General features: G+C 40.0%; 1 protein-coding gene across 4 annotated transcripts in view; it reads right to left on the bottom strand.

The window, feature by feature from the left end:
* Positions 1-22,217, bottom strand: part of ZNF608 (zinc finger protein 608) — a 110,161-nt gene that overhangs the window by 82,406 nt on the left and 5,538 nt on the right. The window lies entirely within an intron of this gene.

The raw sequence follows: 22,217 nt of genomic DNA on the forward strand, positions 1-22,217 counted from the left end.
GTCCATAGATGTTCAATAAAATCATGACCCAGAATAGACTCAAGAAGCAAGAACCAAGTGGTAAAGTCCAGGGCAAGAGCCAAGCTTCTTTTTCATTACAACACATCCTCAATACACGGTTGCGCAAGTAAAGGCATGGCATGAGTTCTAAACCTTGGTTTCTTCACCTATAAAACCAAAACAGTAACAGTAACATGTTCTCTGATGACCTTTGAAGGTTATCACAAAAACCTACAGTACTTCAGAAGTATTTAAACACAAGTCAAAGTGTTAATGAATGAAACATTCCTTGGACAGCCAGTTGCTAGGCACTGTACAAAAACTAATAATTATTGACTGCATTTTTGATATTAGAAAGGAAATAGCCTTCTGAGTAAACAATGTACCTAGGAAACTTACTGGGGCCCAGGAAGGGTGGGGGCAGGTAGGGGGGCCTCAGAAACACACACACACACACACACACACACACACACACACACACACACACAAAACGGTTCCCTGGCTTTGCTGATGCCATATTAGAAATTTACTATAAAAGATGTTTCAGTTTCAGTTATGGGCAGCATCATCATCATCATTTTCCTTTAACATACAATTATGAGATTTCTTTTCTCTACCACTTTTCCAGTCAAAGCTCTCATCAGAAATTAGAATTAGTAGTAACTTAGCAGAAACTCTAGAAGAACCACAACTGTGCCCCGGCCACTCAACACAGCAAGAAGAGAAGAAAAGGTCTTTCACAAGAAACACAGAGGGTTTCAATCTATTAAATATATATTTGCAAATGTCTTAAAAAAAAACACAACATATTTTAATAACACGTTGAGTTTAATGGGCAACTTCAAGGTAAAAAAACCAAACCACTGTTCTATTTAACAAGTTATGACTATGAATGACATATGATTATAGTCAATGATTATCCACCAAAGCTGTCAGAACGGGCTGTGCTCCAAGTTCTTAGACAAACGTCATCAAAGATAAAGGGGTCAAATTCAGCCCTGAAATCCTAAGATCTTATTACACTTCAAACTCCTAAACTGGCTTTTTTCCCCCCCAAATAAGATTAACTTGGTTTAAATAATTTTCCCAAGGTCACGCCTAAACTGTAAGTTATAATAGACACTCTCTCACTTGAATAATGACTTTCTTTTTTAGGAGTAGTCTTCTATTTTAGCCCTGAGGATTTTGTGGGTGACAAAGAAATCATCAGACAAAAATCTGCCAGCAAACAGGATGCCATTGCAATCTGTTATTCTGACACAGCATAACCCTTCTGGGTAAAGCATCTTTATCTTTGTTCTTTAAAATTCAACAGACACGCTCTAGCAGACCCAGGCAAGCAGGTGCAATATAGCCGATTACATACAGATGACCGTGCTTTAGAAAATTTAAAATGCTGCATAAATACAAGATACATCAAAATCCAGATAATTCCCAGCAACACTTTTGCCTGTGATCTCTGCGTGGAAGAAAGACAAAAGACGTGGACTCTCCATGGAGCTGGCTCAAGGCCCTCCTCTCTTGGAAACTCTGAGAGAGAAGCTAGTTCAGCATGTAGTTACTGAGCATTTCCTAGAGTCAGGCACAGTGCCAGCTGCTGGGTGGCATCCGTGCTCTGCAAGGTCTCACACTGCAGGAGAAACAGAAAGGGTGCAAGTCAAACACGCGTGTCTCAATGCGGCAGCTAGGAGTGGGGGGAATTACACCTCTCTTGAATCTAAAAGGACACTCAGAAAACACAGTTCAAGAAGAAACCACTAATAAGACACAGCAGTCCCAGAAGAAACTACGCCGAGGGTCATAAAAGAAGTTGGTATCAAAGCATCGAGTGGGACCCAGTCTCTCAATCCCCATTCCTAAGCTTCTCCCCTGGATCATGACCCAGGCAGGAATCAGAGTCGAGGACCTGCCCCAGGAAACAGTCTACCTGAAGGCTGCATGGGGCCAGCATCAGCAGGACCCAATGGCTATGCTCTGCTGACTAAGAGGGCACGATAGCAAATTGGCAATTTTCTGAAGACCAGCTGACCAGGAGAGATGACCTCCACAGATCAGTTCCACAGCAGTAATACTCAAACTGCACGCTACAGACACTCCTCAAAACCTATGAGGCAGTTTCCTCCTACACTTTGCTAAACCAAATGGTTAACTAAGGAAAGCCATGGCCATCTTTACTACTTAGGCATAGACTGTGCATAGAGTTAGGCATAGACTTTGCTCTAGGATTCTAAGAAACACAGCAAGGGTGTTTACCAGGCTCTAAATATTACAAGGGCTGGAGCTGCAAACCCTGAGTCCTTCCTGTTCCACCTGCCATGTGACCAAGTATAATATTTGACCACCTATAATGTAAAACACTTCATGAAGCCTTATTTAAAGCAATATTGTGGTGATTTTTTCTATAAAAAAGCTCAAAACAGTAAGCAAAAACAGAAAATTTTAATAACCATTCCTAATGTCTGCCTTTGAGAGAAAGAGAGAGATAAAAAAAGATACCTTCAAATAAGCTATCCGAAGCTTTTCCTAAATGCACACCAAGCATTCCCCCTACGTGGGTAGGGGATCTGGGACAGGGTATTTTGGGAAAGGAATAAAATTAAGTACTCTTCAGGTGATCCAGATGTAAAGCTCTGATTAAGAAACAATGCTTTTGATTAAAGGGTTCAGGAATTTTGGATACTGGATCAAATATTATTTATATTCCAATATAAACCCAAAAGCCAGTAAGATGAAAATCATGCTCACCTTTCAGTTGGAAACTATAAACACTGCCAACTACCATCAAAATGGCACAAGAAAAACATTTTTAATAATCTTGGAGAAATATTTTTCTACACCAGTACAAAACCCAGAGTCCACAAAAGGAAATGAATTTAAATATAAACCTAACTACACAATTTAAGACATTTACACAGGAAGTAAAAAAAAAAGCATAACCAGGATCAGAAGACAAATGAAGAAATGAGGGAAAAATTATAAGCACATGAAAAAATATTTGTAAAACACAAAGTATATTTAACTAATAAAACACTGAAATACTTGATAGTTAGTCAGAGGTTATAAACTGCTAACATGTAGGAGATACAATCTGCCCTTTTCATATATGAAAAGGGCAAACTTTAAAAAGGGCCTTCTCTCTGATTATCATAGATCAGAGCCAAAGAATTAGAATTCAGAGCATTAAACTGTAGAAATATATGTATCTCATGCTCCATTGTTGGTGGGAATGTATCTGATGAAATCAAGTTGGGGGACAATTCTGAAACACATTCAAAGTAAGATTCACCAGAGCCTTTTGTAACTGAAAAAAGATTAGAAAACACCAATGATATTAGCAGAGGATCAGTTAAATAAATTATGGAATCAAAGGGAGCAAGGGAACATATGATACCCAACACATACAGTGATGTGAAAAGAGCAAGGTACAGATCTGTTTCTTTACTATGCTCTGATCTTATAAGGAGATGAGATATATAAATATACATGCTTGAACATACGGAGACTATTTCAAGAAAGACAGACAAAACTGTTCCAAGTAGTTGACTCTGGGGAGTAGGTCTAAGGGGGAAGTAAAACTTACTTTCCATTATATAATATTTGCATACAGCTTAACAATTTATATACTGCTTTTCAAATTTTGAGTCAAATTTTAAAAGTATTTTAATAAATACAACTAGTTTGTCAGGGTGCTAGATCAGTCTCCAGCGTAGCAGGACAGTTAAGCACCCAAGGAGCATGCAAGGCGGCCCACGTGATGCAAGGGAAAAAAATTAGAATTTCTAATTATACCATGACCATTTTAAATCTCTGTTGTAATTTGAGTAATGATAAACTACTTAATCACCAATTCAGTGGACATGAGCTTGAGCAAACGCTTGGAGATGGTGAAGGACAGGGAAGCCTGGCGTGCTGCAGTCCATGGGGTGGAGGAGAGTCGGACATGACTTGGTGATTGAACAACAAACTACTTAATCCAATAGGGTACACGCATGCATGTGTGCGTGTGTGTGATACACACACAACTAGAGACATCCATTAAATATCTACTCTCTTTAATATGGGTTGAGGAAAAGTACCATTTTGTTCGCTCTCTGGGAAAAAACACTTTTTATGATCTTGCACCTGAAATCAACTGATAAAAATCACACAAGACAGCCCCCTCCATCTCCCTTAACCACTCAGAAACTACAATGAACTAAACAAAAAACCAAAAACAGAAAAAAACCTACTTGAGGAATAGAGAAGGAAGTTAAGCTTAGGGTAGGTCCCTAGACAATGAAAACCTAGCCTAAGTCACAGCCTGGCCCGCCCCTATTCAAACTTCTAATCCCCTCCCCATCTCTGAATCTTACTTGAATTCTTCATGGCTCCCTGGAGCCTGACCTGACCCTTCCACTTGAATTTCACCTCCTTGCCCTCTCCGCTTTCCCTCATTCAGCTCCAACAACCTTGGTGTCTCCTGAACGCACCCTCTCCTCCAGGGCTTGTACACCCGCTGTCCCGCTATGGCCTAAGTTCTCTCCCCAGGGAGTCAAATGGCTCCTCCTCCCTGGCTGTCGGGTCCCTACTCAAATGCAAACAAATACTAACTCTCCTTTCCCCACATCCCTCTACCACCTCTTGCTTGATTTTCACTTACAGCACTTAACACCAAGCAAAATATCTTTCTTTGTCCCCAAGAAACTTAGAATACAAGCGTCATGAGAGCAGAGACTTTGCAGCTAATCGTACCTCCAAGACTCAGGCTGTGTTTGGCATGTCATCTGTGTTCAGAAACTACGTGCTGCATGAAGGAATGGATAAAGGGATGAATAAAAGAATTAACTGAGACCTATAGGGACCCCTTCCCCTTTCTAATATTTCTACTGTCAGAACACAAAACAGTCAAAGCTCTCTAAACTGTAGGAGGAAGCAGAGAATGGCTATCCACAGTATCTATATCAAAAAGAATCTCTTGACAGAGCAATAATATCCTGCACACATGACAAGAAATGAAAATTTGCTCTCATTTTTCCGCCACAAAACCTACCAACCACCCTCCCTCTGACATCTGTTCTCATTTTCTGACTTTCCTTCTATTACTATGGAGGACCTGTCCCACTCCAGAGGCCCACAGATGCACCCATATAACAGATCTTCCCCAGCTCAACTCCGTGCCTCCTCCAGGACACCTTAACCCCTCTCTCTGGAATGATCACCTCTTCTCCCTCTCCTGTATTAGTCCCATCAGCATACAAACAAGTGTCCAACTTCAAAAACAGACAGACACACATTCCCTGATCTCAGATGCCCCTTATATAAAAGCTAAACTCATCAGCTTCTGTTTTTCTCTCACGGACTCCAGACTGTTACTCTTCTCATTCCCATCTCTCACCCAGGACTACTTGTCTCAAGATTGATCACCAACAGCTGTCATCCTTCCAGGGATAGGAGTCAATTCTGAGTCTCACCTTAACCTGAATTCTTGGCCTCATTGAACATATCTTGTTGCATCACGACTATACACTCTTCTTGCTAAAATTTCTTCACTTGCTTTTCAGAAACATGAGACTGTCTTCCTCCTCAATGGAAGGCAGTGCTGGCTCCCTTCAATGTTCTGTGGCTTAGCCCTAAGCCCCTGTATTCTCCAACTATACTTTCTAGGTGACCTATTCCGGTCCCATGACTCTAAAGCCCACCTGTATTTCCACTGGTTGCAATCAAGGCCTCTACCACTCGCCACCCAATTTGAGTATCATCCCTTGGCAGCCATGGGGTATATCAGAAGTCCCAAATCCTGACTGCACCCACCCCAAAATCCTAGCTGTTACCCTTAATTCTCATCCTCTCACCACCCCTCATTACTTTAGGCAATGTGAACACTTAACAGCAACGCCACAAAGAAATCCACCCTCTCTTGCTGGGGCCAACGAAAAAGTCTTGTAAACTCACTTCCCTATTTCTCTCTACAGTCACCTCTCCACACAGCAGTCAAGGGCAAGTTTTTAAAAACAAACCAAATTATATCACTCTCTGCATAAAGGTTTCTCATCTCATTCAAACTGAAATCCAAACTCTTTACAATGTCCTACAAGGCCCTCCATGATCTGACCTGTGCCTAACTCCCAACCCAATATGACATGGTCTGCCCAGAATATGGTTCATGTGTACTATCTGGGTGGATTTAACAGCATGCGCAGTCAACCAAGAGATTAGGAAACACATCCAGAAAAAAAAGTGCAAATATCCAATCAATCAGAAGAACAGGCTTTGATATCCCTCCAGTTAGCCCAATTCTCTCTCTCCCATCTCAGGTTCACATATGACACAGCTCCCCACCCTGTAACTAGGCTTCAAAATCATACCTACGCTGCACTTCACATTCACCTCTTACGCCCAGTTCCTCGTGTCAAAGTCTTAAAGAAATGTCGAGAGAAGAGGTCCTTCAACAAGTAGGCAAATCTACTTTTTTTTTTTCAGTGAATCTCTTCTCCACTGTGTCCTAAGATATGCCAGGGTTCCAACAGAAAAAATATACAACCGTGGGCTCTGTCAGTCCTGAAACCGTCTTCTTTTCCTAAGTCAAGCCTTCAGAGGAAATCAGAGATGAACCTGCTTGCACAGGGCTTCTCTGGTGGTCCAGATGATAAAGAATCTGCCTGCAATGCAGGAGACCCAGGTTTGATTCCTGGGTAGGGGAAGATTCCCTGGAGAAGGGAATGGCAACCCACTCCAGTATTCTTGCCTGAGAATTCCAAGGACAGAGGAGCCTGGTGGGCTACAGTCCATGGGGTCACAAAGAGGCGGACATGACTGAGCGACTAACACCGCTTTCAGAAACTCTGGGAACTCTGGCCGCTGGTGAGTTGACAGGTACAACTGGTGAGTTTATTATCCATTATCTTTCTGACCTGACCTTAGAATTCTAGTAACCTTGACCCTGTGCAGCTGCCTTCATTGATCTTTTTCAGTAACACAGATTATTTCTATTATTTTTATTTTTCAAATCAAATTCATCAGGTAGAGTAGAAACGTGCCAAGAAAACACAACCTATATAAGTGAACACACATATAAAAATATATTAACTCAAATGAGAAACAGAAAAGTATGGCATTTATGCTACTATCAAGTCTGACTCACCCCATAACCTAATGGCAGTATCAGTCCTTATCAGGTTCCAACTTGAAGCTCACTCCTTACATGAGTTAGCAAAGTCCCTTACAATATCCATGATGAAATCAAGACAAGAGGGGGAAAAAAGCCATGTCCGACTCTGCTTCAAACTCATCACTTACACACCTTGTTGTCAGCCTCAAATGTTAAGAAACATCTACAGAAGAGGTTCCCTCCAAAATCAACTTCACAAAAAAGTCAGCTTTGAAAGCCCCCCAGCCTCTCCTCCTACCAGAAAGTCCCCACACTTGAGCTCCACTCTTGGGCCTTTAAAAGTCTACTTACAGTGGTGACCGTCTTAAAATCACCTTAATCACTTATACAGTAGGTTGCTGTAGGGCAAAGCTCTTGATAAATAGAGGAAAATTGGGCCCTAAGCAGACGAGGAGATATCAGAAGGTAAGAGAAAGATATATTTAAAATGAACATAGGCAAAGGAATCAAAGCAAAGACGATCTCTGCTTTAGGGTGGCTGGCCTTCTGTTTATCTTGCTCTCCCATGCTACCAATGCTAATCTCGAAGATCTACACTTCACGTCTCCTCAGGAAGTGCCTTCTTTTGGCCTGTATTACACAGGTTTTCCATGATCTGAAAATCACTAGCCCACACAGCTGGCCTTCTGCTTATCTTCCTTACCAGAAAAGGCAAGCTCCAGCTTGTTCTTCGTACCATTTTTAAATGCTGAGGGCTCAATAATCAAATATTAAAGCACTGGACACGTGGTACATGTGACACATACAAATTTAACCCATCTCTCTACATTTTCTGAATACTGTGAAATCTGTTTATACAGACACACACACATGTATGCATGTATATTTCGGCATGTCTGCACTTCCTTGCCTAGTAGATCGCTTTTCCACGAACCCCAGCCATTCTGCTTGAACCAAGCAGATCTTATCAATAGCCCCATGGTCTAATCTTCTCCTGCCTCATGATACTTTTCTCTTCTTCCCTCTATCTCTTCTTACAATTCTGGGTAATATAAATCAAGTCCACTCTAAAGCCCTACTAGCCTACAAATTTCAAAGCTAATTTACTGGACCAAGACTTCAGCTCAGTAGTGTCTCAACTATAACAAAAGAAGGGGACTTCTCTATCCTTCTGTCCTTTAAGCTCTTATCTGTACAGGAAGCAGCCAGAAGAAGATCCTGAAAAGCTTTGAAAGCATCTGCTTAGATGATTGTACTCATGTCAGAGCAAGAGCTATTTAGAATAAATGATGCTGAAAAACAGGCTGGTCCTTCCATAGCACTAATCATTACCTAACTACCCGTTTCTGCAAGCTTACTCCCTCTTTGAGCTTCACAGCTTCAGTGATAGAAGAATGGGCTGGCCCAGGCCTCGGAGAGCACCACAGTGAGGGAGCACCCGCCAAGGTCTGAGCAAGACTGTTTATTTCCCAAATGCTTGATGAGGTCATTGGCCACACTTTTTAACCAACAGGGGATGACAGGAAAGTGATATCTTCTTAGCACACTTGAGAAGAAACCTATTTTGAGCCCAGGAAAGGCCAAACACACACATAGTAGGAAACACTTGAAAGATAACATACTAAATCACTAAACATTAAAAATTACTTCTCTTCTTGATCCCAACTGTTCTTGCTGACTGGTATAATAACTTCTTCAAATTTTTCCTTGATTGTATATACAGACATATATGTGTGTAGGTGTGTGTTTATAAATGTGTAACATACAAATATGCTATATTTAGTGACTGGCTCCTCCCTCTCTTTTGTTGCTTAGTTGTTATTTCCCGCACTCCCCCAAAGGGTACTTTGAAATCTTTCCAGTTTTTACAATTAAACCTAACCATCTGGACTAAAATCTTCACATTCACTAAATTAGTCACAGATTTTGTGGGTAAGCTGAGAAAGTAAATGCTATGCTCAGTGCTAGGATTTAAACCACATCTACCACAGCAAAACACTCTCTCTCCAATAATCTCTCCAATTATGCACGCACATCCAGGCTCAGATAACATGGAGACAACTAGAGCTCGTTGCACACAATATTTGTACAGTGAGTATTACTCTTCAGATTCCTGAGTTTTATAAACAGGCCAAAACGCAATTCTTCAAAAACCCTGAAGAATATACTTTACAGACAAAAGATAAATAGGTGTATTTTCACTCCACCATTTAACTTCCTGCTACTACTAGTGTGCGCTGACAAGATCTTCACCAAATTCAGAGGCGATTTGAGGAAATCTGTACTATGTGTTGAACACCAGTGAAAATGTGATTTGAAAACACTGGACATTTTCTAGATTTTTTCAAGTATGTTAAGTCTACAGTCTCTTCAGATTTCACTCTCTGTGTCAGAAAGGAAAATTTAATGCGTTTAAGTTTTCAGCTGAAATGTACAATGGCAAGTGATTTTTGTGTCATCAGCCTGTCACGGGTAAAGGATGGTAGATGGTACAGAACTTCATCTACCTAAAGGTGAACAGGAATATCCACAGCTGTGCTAACGCCAGGTAAGTAGAAAACACTGGTTTTTACAAGGAAATAAGGTACATGAATTTACAGGAGGCTTATGGATTCATATGCTAGCCTTTCAAAGGCGACATTAAGCCTTTAATGTGAGCTATAATAGAAAGTACTAGACTTTTGTGTAAGCAGGTTTATAAAAATCATTTCCAGAGCATCTTAAAAAGGTTAGCGTGTTTCCTTTCACATTTTATATGGGCAACAAAAAGCATCCAATTAAAACAGTATGCAGAACAGGTTAGAGAGAAGGAAACAGACACGAGCGGACCTTGCTGGCAGGAAGCTCAGCACCACTTCCCTGCGCTGTATGTACATGCAAACACAAACTAAACTCACTGAAATACATGGTATGTTTAGATTAAGTGCTTTTTAAAATCCTCAGAAACATCCACATTGTGGAGGCACTAACAATCTGGGGTAGGGAAGGGGTGGGGGAGACTTTCCTTCCAGGAGGAATTAAAATAGCAAAGAGATTTCAATCTTGCAAAGCCTCTAAGCTGTGATAAATATTAACATGAGCTATGCTTTTTTATCTTTGCTCTTTTGTTTTGGTTTCCTAAGTAAACCTAGGTTGAGCACAGGTATCAGTCAAATGACACCCAAAGAAATCAAATTTAGGTGGGCATTTGCAGGGATTTACCACCTCTTTAGTAAAACATGACTTTTGGGGCATGATTTTTTTTAAAAATTTACACAAGTTTAGTCTACTTGGTGACTATGACAGTGCTAAATTTTATAAGATTTAAAAAATCTGAAGTTTTACAGCACAGGGAACTATATTCAACATCCCAAGATAAACCATTATGGAAAAGTGTGTGTGTGTGTGTGTAACTATATTTGAATAAAATAAATTTTTTTAAAGTTTGAAAAATTATATTGGATGCTCACAGAAATAAAATCCAGTCTCTTTCTTCACTAACATAGAAAATGTTAATAGAAAAACATCAGGAATGAACAACAGCATATTTAAAAGTCATTAGCTTGACAAGGATAAAAATACTTACACCTAACTCTTTATACTTCTCCGCTTCCCTATTTCTATAACCCTGCTGCTGCTCACCAACCCTCTCAAAAGAAAATTTGTAAAATGAAGCTATCAGCTATGATTTACTCAAAAATCAAGCCATTTCAAAAGGATCATACCAAAATAAAGGTATTATAACTTAGAAAGGATAAAAACAAAACAAGATCATGGTAAGCCAATTTAACATACTTGCGACTTTATCAAATCTGCATCAAGTAACAAGTAATTTTAATGTTACAGAAGGAATGAGCTTTTTCATGGCCAGACAGCATACAAAGATATCATGTAGAAACAATACTTGTAAGTAACCAGAGTTATCATTAGGGTGACAGTTTATACACAAAAGAACACTTTGAGATAAAGGGTTTCACTTCCAAGATTAATGTTAAAATAAGAAACAGTGAACTGGGAGTGTTCAAAATGATACTTTTAGAAAACAGCCCTTTACCAGTGATTTCCTTAAGCCCACTGTCCACAAATGGATTAGAAGGAATACAACTACAATGGGATAAATGCCATGATTTCTGGTCTTTACTGTTCAATATAATCTGTTGTTGTTTGCTGTTCAGTGCTAAGTTTTTGCAACCCCAAGGACTGCAGCCTGCCAGGCTCCTCTGTCCATAGGATTTCCCAGGCAAAAATATCTAGCCCTAAAAAAATTAAAGAATACAGAAAGAACGGAAAAGACAACCTGAAATTCTGGTCGCCAGGCAACCCCTCTGCTATACCACTTCACTGCCCTGGCTGGAAGGTTTCTCTCTACTCAGCACCATGTGCTGTGCTGTGCTTAGTTGCTCAGTCATATCCGACTCTTTGGGACCCCATGGATTGTAGGCTGCCAGGCTTCTCTGTTCATGAGGATTTTCCAGGCAAGAATACTGGAGTGGGTTGCCATGCCCCCCTCCAGGGTATCTTCCCAACCCAGGGACGGAAACCAGGTCTCCCGCATTTCAGGTGGATTCTTTATAGTCTGAGCCACCAGGGAAGCATTCCGTACCATCGTCACTAACTAATGAAATAGTAGGAAATTTCTGTAGAGCCCCCATTATTCAAGAGAATGTATTGCTGATGGCCATTTTAACAAAGGCTCTCCACCAACCACTACCTTTCCCACTCACCTTCTTCCCACTTTTTACTCCCTACCTCTACCACCACTATCACCAATCCATCTCATCTGAACAGGAAATTCAGCAACAGCCAGTGCACCCCTCCCAGCTGAAAGAACTTGAAGTTTTTAGTTTCCTGATCAGGCAGCAAAAAAGTGACAAACTGTCTCGGCCTTCCTCCCCTCTCTCTTTGTATCTTAAGAAGTACACTTGGCTGAGCAGTTCTCACCATTCACTGATTCAGTCTTTTGTGAAAAACAAGGGTAAAAACAGCTAAGCATGATCACAAAACAGAACACTGGGCACTCAATTCCTATATCTTACAGCCTCATTCTTTTACCTCCTGGTCCATAGGATTTGGTGACTGAATAAATCTTAATCTGTAAACAAATGGTTTGCTCTACAATTAAACCATTCATTCCCTTTTTTTTTTTTTTTAAACTGCTTGGCTGCTACCCAACCCAGAGACTTCTAGGTTCTTCCATTATTTAGTGATCCCAATGGTTAAAAGGCAATAAGCTCATTTGGAGTTTATAAAACTATGCACCGTCAACAAAAACACGCAATGTTTCCAAGACGCACAGTGGCTTCTACACACACAATGGGGAGCTGTGTGTAGTCTCCCCCCAAACACAAATGCCCAGCCCCAATTAAGCGCCCTGGGGGCCTTCAAAGCAGTTATGCTAAGTTGCAAATACAGCAAGATCCACTTGAACTCCAATGGTCTTGTATACTTTTCCTCCCAAGGTAGGGAAAAGGCTGGGGCAGACCAACCTCATTAAAGGGTAATTAGTGAACCCCAGGACTTGAGGGGCTAGCACAATCGTGCCCATTGTAAGCATTTCACCATGGGGCCACTCTTTTCTCTTTTTCTTTTTTTTAAACCCAGGAGGTCTCTACAATCTGAAAGGACCACATTTTAAATTTTTAAGGATTTAATCTGGCTCTTTTTTTCTGCTACCAATCTTAGAGTGAAAAGAAAGGAAGCAAAACAAAGAGCGTTCCTACTTCTTTTGTGGAATTCCAGCATAGCTCAAAGTTTTTCAATAAAATAACTTGAATAATTCATATTCTACATACAATAAATAATTTAAGTTTACTTTTAAACAGTGAAATAAATGCTCTACCTCCTGGTTATAGAGATTGAAAACAACACATTAAAAAAAAGGACATTATAAATCAATCAATACAGAGCTTTTATAATTACATGTGACAATGTAGTGGGAAAAAATTGATCTATTTACATGTGAAGGTGTTATTTAAAAACTAATACAGAGTAATGTGATCAACATAACCACTTTACCATCAATAAAATTCTTCACACCTCTTTAAAACCATCATTACTGTTGATATCAATCTGCCAAGATGCTGAAGCCTGAACACTACTATAAAATGCACCAGTTAGTGTGGCTGTTTACACTCTTTAAGACTACCACCTTTCTGCAAATACTAAACCTGAGATCCCAGTGCCTTGCTACTAAAATTCACAGGAGAAAGTAGTCTTCTAGGCAAGCAATAAAGCTGAATTTGAACTTCTCAGCAACCAAGATGTAAACAATTCTAATATTTACATATTATATGTAATATAATGGATGGATCAGTATCTTTGTTTAAAAAAATCACAACAAAAAACACTAAAAAGGAGGAAAGAGTTTGGAGTAAGTGACTTCCCTCAGAGTAGAACCACCCCCACACCCAGAGTTCGAAACACTTCCTTGCAGTGGATTATGTAGGATTAGGGGTACTACAGTCAGAAGAAGCCATGGACTATGCCCACCGCAGGCCATCAGGTCCAACAGCTTCCAGAAGGTGTGCTCAGGATCTGGGCACAAACTGGGGGGAGAATGTTACTGCCCATAGTGATGTCTTTAACCCTGCCCTTGTATTTGTTAAGCCCAATTAATCACCTAATTTATTTATTTTTTGAGTATCAAATTATAAAAATGTTAAAGTGTTTAACAAATCTTTTGTGTTTTTACCGAATATTACATTATAGAGATGATATACTTAGAAGCAAATTTGTGTGTATTTGTGTTCCGTTAAAACATTGCATCAGGAGGTACCCTTCATTAAAACCTGGGCAAACATCCTTTTTATGTTTATTTTAGAAATACAAAATTGATTTGTGTTAACTTAAACATACACAACTACATTTTGAGAAATCTTCAAAAAGGTGGAAAAAGCTTATTATGAGATGGTGGAGGGACCCCACCGTGGTTATTGTGTTTCTTTAAAAAAAAAACAATCTGTGTATAGAAGGCTTCGAGGGGGGAAAAATGCAAATCCTGGAAGTCATTCCCAACAGTTGGAAACTCTGCCTCTTCAAGTAAATCCAAGGGCTCAAAAAATAAATATTCAAGAGCATTAATTTGTTTCTAGATGTGTGCGTGCAAGTAAAACAGCAGTCATAATGTGGAAATTTCAGTCACATTTTGCAACTAATTGGAAGCAGATTAGAATTCCGCCCCAGGGGAACGTTGTCAAACTAGAAGCAAATGAAGAAAGAGGTGAAGGCGTCGTGAAGAGCTGACAGATTTACAGCGCTCAGGGCTATAAACGGGTCCAAGCTGGGAAAGAGGGCGCGGCCCGGCGGCGCGCCCCCGACACGGCCCCCACCACTCCCACCGTCGGGAGCGCGCAGCCCGGCCACGCCCCCAAGGGCCCTGGGACCTCCATCTGCTCCCCCAGAGAAAACAATAAACCAGGCTTTCCTGAGAAATCCGTGGTCCTGATAAGACAGAAAACCTGCAGGCTGATAAACTCAGGAAAGAAGGGCAAACGTCAGAGGGAGAGAAGGGTTGTTTTTTTTTTACCAGTGGGGGAGGGGAGCGAAAAAGCAAGCAGATTGTGGAGGATAATACAGCCACGGAGTAATGGAAACAGCTGCTTGCTTTCTACTTCAGTGTCTGGCATCTGCTGCGGCATCATGGGAAAGGCTGGTGAAGGATTTGGGCAAGGAATGTAAATGGAGACAATTGGCCAAATGGAGTTTGATGCGGAAAAGCTCAATTGCTCTGTCTTCAAATCATGTTGTTCCCTTCGGAGAGCAGAAACCAACAATATGACTGAACTCACATTCCACTTTCAAAGCAGTTGAAAGGTTTGGGAATGTGAACCGCTCTTCAACCAGTTACTTCAGATGTGAAACAATATAAAGACATAAAGCCTCGTTGTTGGAACAGCCTCCATTTGTCAAAGTGCGCGGTGGCTCGTCTTCTACTGATCTTCATGGAAAAGTTAAATCAGAGTCCGTTTTTCCCTATGGACTCCACTTTGAGAAAGATTTTCTTAAATCACCGCTGCTTGCTTACTTCTGAACTGGCTCAAGAGACAGTTTCTACTTGTGGTGCCTTATTTTCCCCTTGGCTGCAAAGATTCAGTTCTAATTTCATTTCCATCACAAAAGAATTTGCAAAGAAGGAAAATGAAGAAACACATAACTGAAGTGCAGCTGTGCTAGTCATAAGCTTATAATAAAGCACAGATTTGATAGCATTATCCATGTACTGTGGTGAACCACACACAAATAAACAGTTCTCCATGAAGAATGAAAACCCGAGGCTTCTGCCCTTCCAATTCAAACATTATTGTTGCTTTTAACATGAGCCATCCATAAATCAGCTGAGGAGGTGAAAGGAAATCCAAAAGTAATCTGGTCTGGCTAGGTACACTTTGTTATAAAAAAATAATAATAATAACAATAAGAGATGCTTTACAATTCATCCTGATGATGTTCTCAGTGAATGGATAAAACTATAAAATCCAGGCATGGAAACAAATAGTACTTTTATGCCAAGTGAATTCAAACACATGGTAGGTATAGCAACCAAAAAAGTACAGCCTTTCAGTAAGGGGAAAGCGTGTAACCTACCAGGGACTGGCTTAAGGACCTTTGAACCTGCAGTGCCTAATGCAAAAGACAAAAAGGATCTAAAGCAGCCAGAGGACCATATGTGCTTTCCTGAGAAACCAAACCAGGAGTTTTCCTTAATCAAAAGGACACACAGTGACTTCTAGGAGTTCCTGAAAGTGTGACCAATTGGAATTTGGCCGTCTGTTGCTAATTGAAGCATATAAAAGAGTCCATTTCTTAAAACACACTACACTTTTTTTGTTTTTAATTCACTGCCACATGACAAAAACCAGAATCAAGTTGACTGGTAGAAGATCAGTGCAACCAAAGACCAAGCTATTATTTCAAACTGTCAGGGGAAGGCAGTAAAATTGCTACCAGGTCTCCTTAAGTTACCCTTCAATAAAAAGAAGCCATCAGGGAAATAAGAGGAAAAGAAAACACATCAAAACCTTAAAAGTCCCTTTAAGTAAAATTATACGTCTGTGGCACCATGCCATCTGTTCTCTGGTTAACATAATAAGCCAATTCCACGACCTAAATATCTGCTTTCTAAAATCATTATGTATAACACAAAATATAATCAATATATTTTTAAACTGTAAAAGCTGCCTTTTATGGCATTATTGAAATATGCCTAAATGTCCCCATAGGCACATTTTTCTTAAGGTGCTAGTGAGAATAAGCATTCCCAGGAGTTGCAAAAAACCAGTGGTTGAGCTAGAACAGTCACAGTGAATAATAAAAAACTTGGCTGGGAGGTAGGGATGAGAAAGAAGAAAGAGTAGCTTTGAAAAATCAACAGCAGTGTCTATTCATCACTTCCATCCCATTTGTTTGAGCACCCTTCCCTTTGAGTTCTCTATTACAACCAAAATATATATTATTAAATTTTCATTTAGCATCACAGGATGGAATGGGGTCGGGGGAGGTGGGGTGGGGGGGTTCTTTCTGAGTACCAGATGAGATCCATGTGGTTTAGGGGGTCACTAACCTATCAAAATATAAGAAGTATTTGCTTTGTAATCTCTTCAGTTCTTCAGACAAAAGCCATAATATATTTCAATACTTTTTCAAAGGTTATGTCTAACCAAACTTTAGCAGGTATGCAGAACTCAATTCTAGGAACAAGGTGCCAACCTCCCTGTCTTGGGTATCCTTTATACACCCCAAAACAACATTACAAACAGCCCAACTGATGATTAATCTACTATGAATTATTTAACAACCCTTCATTCAGTTGCAAAGGCTTTGTTCCCACTGCAAAACCTTTAAGGTTGAATTAAAAAGAACTTGTAACAGACAGCAAGTCACTAAAGAAACATCATCTGGAAGAGAGACATGGATGGATATAGAGGGGCCAATTAATTTGTAGCAGAGTGGAACAGAAAAATCAACTGTGACTTTTTTGAAAAGAATAAAGCCCACAGTAACTAAAAACTCCCTATCCACTCCCAATCCAACAGCTGTATATGAAATTATAACATTTCTATACACATGTCTATGAAATAAATACCAGTCACAGGGTACCAGTCTGATCCCTCTAAGAGCCTGTAATGACGACTGAAGTCATTCTTGAGACAGAGATTTCACCTGTTCTCTTTCCCTGTAACTTTAAGTGTACAGATTAAGAGGGTATTACTATTTATTAACAATAGTACTAGTGAAGAGGGATTATTTCTACTCTGCTGTTGCTAAGGATCTCTCAGTATTTCCTTAGTTCTGGTTTCTATGTTCTACAAGAATGCAATACAAGTAACTTAGGAATCAACTGTTTAGTATTCAAGCAAAGCCCTTGATGTTCAGATCACCAGCATGTTCAGAGTGCTGGCAATCAAAACTATGTTGTGCTACAGTAATTACTATGAAAAACTTCCAGTGCTTAATATTAAAGAATAGAATAACATGATCATTCCACCTCTTCTGCACGTCTAGAGTGTGTTCAACATGGCAATTATCTCTGTTCAAGAAGCAGAGAGTTTAAACTGCATTGAAACTCAATTATAGCCATGACTTTTTAAACATACACTTCAAAAGGCAGGTTTCATCACATTCAAATCACTGAGCACAATCTCCCCAGCTCAGAAAAAACTAGATTTTATCCCTCCTCCCACGAGACCTCTTCAAGAATAAAAATGATTTCTTTTTAGTTTTTGGACCCACTTCTTCCTTGGTTTATTTAAGTAGGGGGATGACTGAGCCAAGGTGAAAGACAGATCCCATCTGATAAAAGCATGGGCTGTGCAGCCCTCCCAAATGTCACTACCACACCACCTAGAACTGCCACCGTTCTTAAAGCCCAGATCACACACTTGTTAACAAAAAACACATTACTTTGCTACTTTGAAGAATGCAAAGGAAGGAGGAGTGGTAGATTTATGATTTAAGTGTCCGTGGCTAAAATAGCTTTCCAATTATCAAGAGCCTCTTAGGAAGAGCAGGAACGCACTTGTTAATGACCACAAGGAAGGAACCAGGGGTTCCTTCTTCATTTTTTTGTCAGAACCCAGGCACATCCTCCCTGCAGCTTCACCATTAACATGTCTGTTTCCTGTCAGCCCACTCAGAGATAATGTCATTTATCTCAGGGAGGCACAAGCCCAGTCATTAGCTTCTATAAAAGACCTCAAACAAAGGCCGGATAATGTTTTACCCAGGGCTCTTACTAAAACCAGGACCCAGAAGCTTGGCGGTCTAAAAGTCAAGGACTCCAAAGTTATTGTCGGTAAAAGAATATTTTCCTCATGATCAACAATCCCAGACTAATAGTTCTGAACCAGAGTAAGGTCTATGGAGAGCAAATACTGGTTCAGGACACTACCACAAACAATTAGATTAACCGATAATCGCTGACCAGAGCTAGCCTGGGAGAGCCTTTGCCCCTCTTGCCTCCAGGGGGAAAATTGACAGAATAATTCAGATACTGACTAAATAGTTAGATCTTTGAAGAACTGACCCCTCATTGTGATTGCCTGCAGGAACTGAATAACCATTATTAAAGTGTTCAATGGCTGGGCTTCTGGAAATCTTTTAAATAAAAGTGGAACTGGTTAAAATAAATGTAGGAACATGTGTTTTCACAGTGTTGCTCATATTACTGCAATTCTGAGTTTCTATGAAGTACCAGGTGAACTTTTTTTAAAATTAAAAAAAAAAAAACAGGCACACACAGGCATAGTCAAAATTGGAGCAAATCTCAGCCATTCAACCCATGTTTTTCATGCTGAAAATGAAGAACAGATGGTTCTTTCCATGTTGTTTGAATCTGGTTATTGAACACCTCTGTGGTTAGGGAGATTTCTGCTTAGCACTTTCGGCATACATTTCATTTACTAACTATAAAATGCTGCTTAGGAAAAATAAGTCTTTATAACACTCTAATTAAAACCATCTTGCAGCCAAGCAATTTTACTCGAAGAGCATTCTTAACCTCATGACATTTTGACAATCAATCCCTCTCGCCCACCCTCCCCTTCTTTTTACAGACTATTTGCAAAGTTATTAAAAGTTGGTAAACATTATTTATCTCTTTTAGCACAATCAGTTGTTGAGTTTTCTTTTTTTTTACATCTCTCCAGCAAACCCAGCAGATTTCAGATACTATGCTCAGAACCCAGTGATGTGCCTGGCCATGCAAATATTCCAAGCTTCCATGGGTTCTCACAGAAAACTTCCTTGGGGAAAGGGCAGCCCATCTCAAAAGCCCTGTCACCCTATGAGGAAGCCAATAAAAAGAAAGGAGCTGAATCAATGCTGATTGGGAGCTGCCCTTAGTTACCAACCTTTTTAACAGCTAAGTCCCTTATGTAGCTTTCCAAACAGTTTGCTGTCCAACAACAATGGACTTTGTTCTTTAATTATAGCAAGTGACCTTTCTGCCCTTTTATTTCACAGTAGATAAACTGTGCTCTCTAACTAGAATCTGTAGGGGCACTGTATTTGGGGGGAACCCTATCATTCCCAAAACTCATTAATCAAAATATGTTCTTCAACTACTCACACTCACTTAGACAACGTGCCAGAATTCCCTAGTGAAGTGTAAAAAGGCTTCTACAAGAGAATAAAATGAATGATATCCTTTATAGACAGGTCCATTTGTAGATACCACATGTAGGCTGTTAAGGACCAGTTTAATGAAAGCAGCACAATATTATTGAAATCATTCTCTTTGCTAAATGTACACTCAATAGTTAGAAGCCCAGACCCAAACATAAGATTTCCTGTGCTTTTAATGTGTATCTGAAATCTCAGCTGTTTTTAAGAATTCATCTACGTATTTTTTAATTTCTCAGTGATCAAATAAACCCATATACCATACTGAACTTTAGCCCGCCTGATTGCCTGTGTCTGATAAGTCAAAAGTATAAGACAGTTAAGGACACATGCAGAAGAGCCTCAATGCAGGCTATTATGCTTCAAAAGAAAAGGAGGGGGCAGGTGGAGAAGCAGGTTTTAACAACCAAAACCCAACCTGTCAAATCTACTTATTCAGACACGTCACTGGTGGCTTAACCACAAAATGGGCTATAGAAATACAGCTCAAACATCTTAGAATTATGGCATGTTTTGATTTTGTTCACGTATTAAGGGAGTGGCGACTTTTACAACATACTTGTGGTTTCCACATAAAGGAGTAGAACGCTCATTGATTTAATTAGGTTTCATAAGGTCCAATTTATCATGTTTTACATGACTTTCTGTAGTGAAGAAACAGAATAAACAGACCAAAAATAGACATTTAAGCATGCTGTGAAAATTAACCGGTGACAGCAAGTCTTATGAATCTCCTGTGAACCATCCAACCAGGGAGGGAAAAAAAAGCACATACACCACATTACACCCCCCTCTGGTTTTCACATTTGGCCCCTTCATGAGCCACATCCGACTGCTGAAAATTAATCATCTTCACTTTTGAGACACTTACTCTTCACAACCCAGATAATCAAACAAGGCTTTGAAATTAAAACATTGTACAAAAACGTCAAAAAACCTTTCTCAAAGGATGCCTCAGTGTCCAAATTATCTTGTCAGGTAAAGCTTGTCCTACTAAATCTTTCCCTCCTCAAGAGGTCTCCTCCCAATTTAGAAATTATTTTCTAAATTGAAGTCAAATTTTACACAACCAAGAGTTCGTGGCATTGGAGTTGCTTCCCTGGGAATCATCTGTACAAGGCAGTGCCATTCCTGTGTGCCAAGGAGTAAACATTCTTAAGAAAAGTCCTCCTGGGGCGGGGTGGAGGTAGACAGGAAAGCCTGAAGGAACAAGCTTCCAGATCCTGGGTCAGCACTACAGGACTCAAGGCCCTGAGCGCCATCCCTGAAGGGTCGCTGTGCCCACACCAGCAGCTATGGTTGGCAGTGGTGTGAATCGAAATACAATATGCTTGCTCCCCTCCTCCACCCCAGACCTGTCATAACTTGTTTGCTCTTCATTTAGGTCATTCATATTATCACATTTATACTGCTCTGACTGAAGATGAGTTGCATGTATATGAATAATTTAATTCTTTCATTTTTCATCCAGTTTCCTCTGTGCCTGGAAAGTGAAAAGAACACAAAAAACTGGAGAACCAACACCATGCTCTAATCTCAGTTGCCATGACAGCAGCCTTTGAGATACTGAAATGTCCCGATTGCCAGCTAAACAAAATTGTTGAATGTGAACATTTGGCTGGAAGATTAAAAGGCTAAGGGGAATGCAAAAGGGCAGTGCCTCCCACATTCCAGGCAGCAGTGAATCCAATCAAATGGCTCTGACTCCTTAACCACAGCCATTGTGAGCACTGGATTAGGGCAATTCATCTAGATAGTTAGAGCAGATTAGAACTGCAATTTGAAGACTATTGGCAACAAAAGTAAATGCACTACTGTACTAATAAGACTTCAGAATGCCCTTTAGCAGAAATCGTGTGAAACTCTACATTTCAGCATAAGAATCAAAACCTGAATTAAAAAAAAAAAATGTATCATCAGTTCAAAATGCTGTCCGACCAAGGGCTTATGGATTAAAGAAGCAGGCATGCAGGAGGTTTTTTTGATTTTGGCATCATCTACACCTTAATGTACCTTCATCAACTTCTAAAATTATAAAACCCCAAACTTCATTCCTGTACTCCTATTTAAATCTTGAACAGAAGAAAACAAAAAAATCTTAAACAGACAGCGGTGAGTAATTGGACACAGGAATTGTCACCCTTAAACATTTCACAATTCTGACAATATGAGAAATAGCAAAAATTAAATTATTGAATAAGCATATATATCCAAACAATCATGCCACAAACCACATGATATGCATTCTGCTTCCGCAAGGCACAATCTACAGTATTAAGAGTTAACTTTATAGAGTCACCACTTCTCCCCCAGCTCACTCTCAACCTGTTCAGTGGACTGAGTGCCTTCAGCTCTGGAACATTACTTAATGCACAGTAATTGCCAGAGCATTAAGTCCTAGGCCTCCAGCACTAAGCAGCACAACACTGGGGGCAATTTTTCAAAGGCAGTGTCTCACCAGACTTTCAGACAATGACAAAAGATGGGCAGAAGGGTCCAAATTACCTAAATCAACCCTCCCCGTGTTCAGATG

This window comes from Capra hircus, chromosome 7 (genome assembly GCF_001704415.2).
Source record: "Capra hircus breed San Clemente chromosome 7, ASM170441v1, whole genome shotgun sequence".
Taxonomy (NCBI): domain Eukaryota; kingdom Metazoa; phylum Chordata; class Mammalia; order Artiodactyla; family Bovidae; genus Capra; species Capra hircus.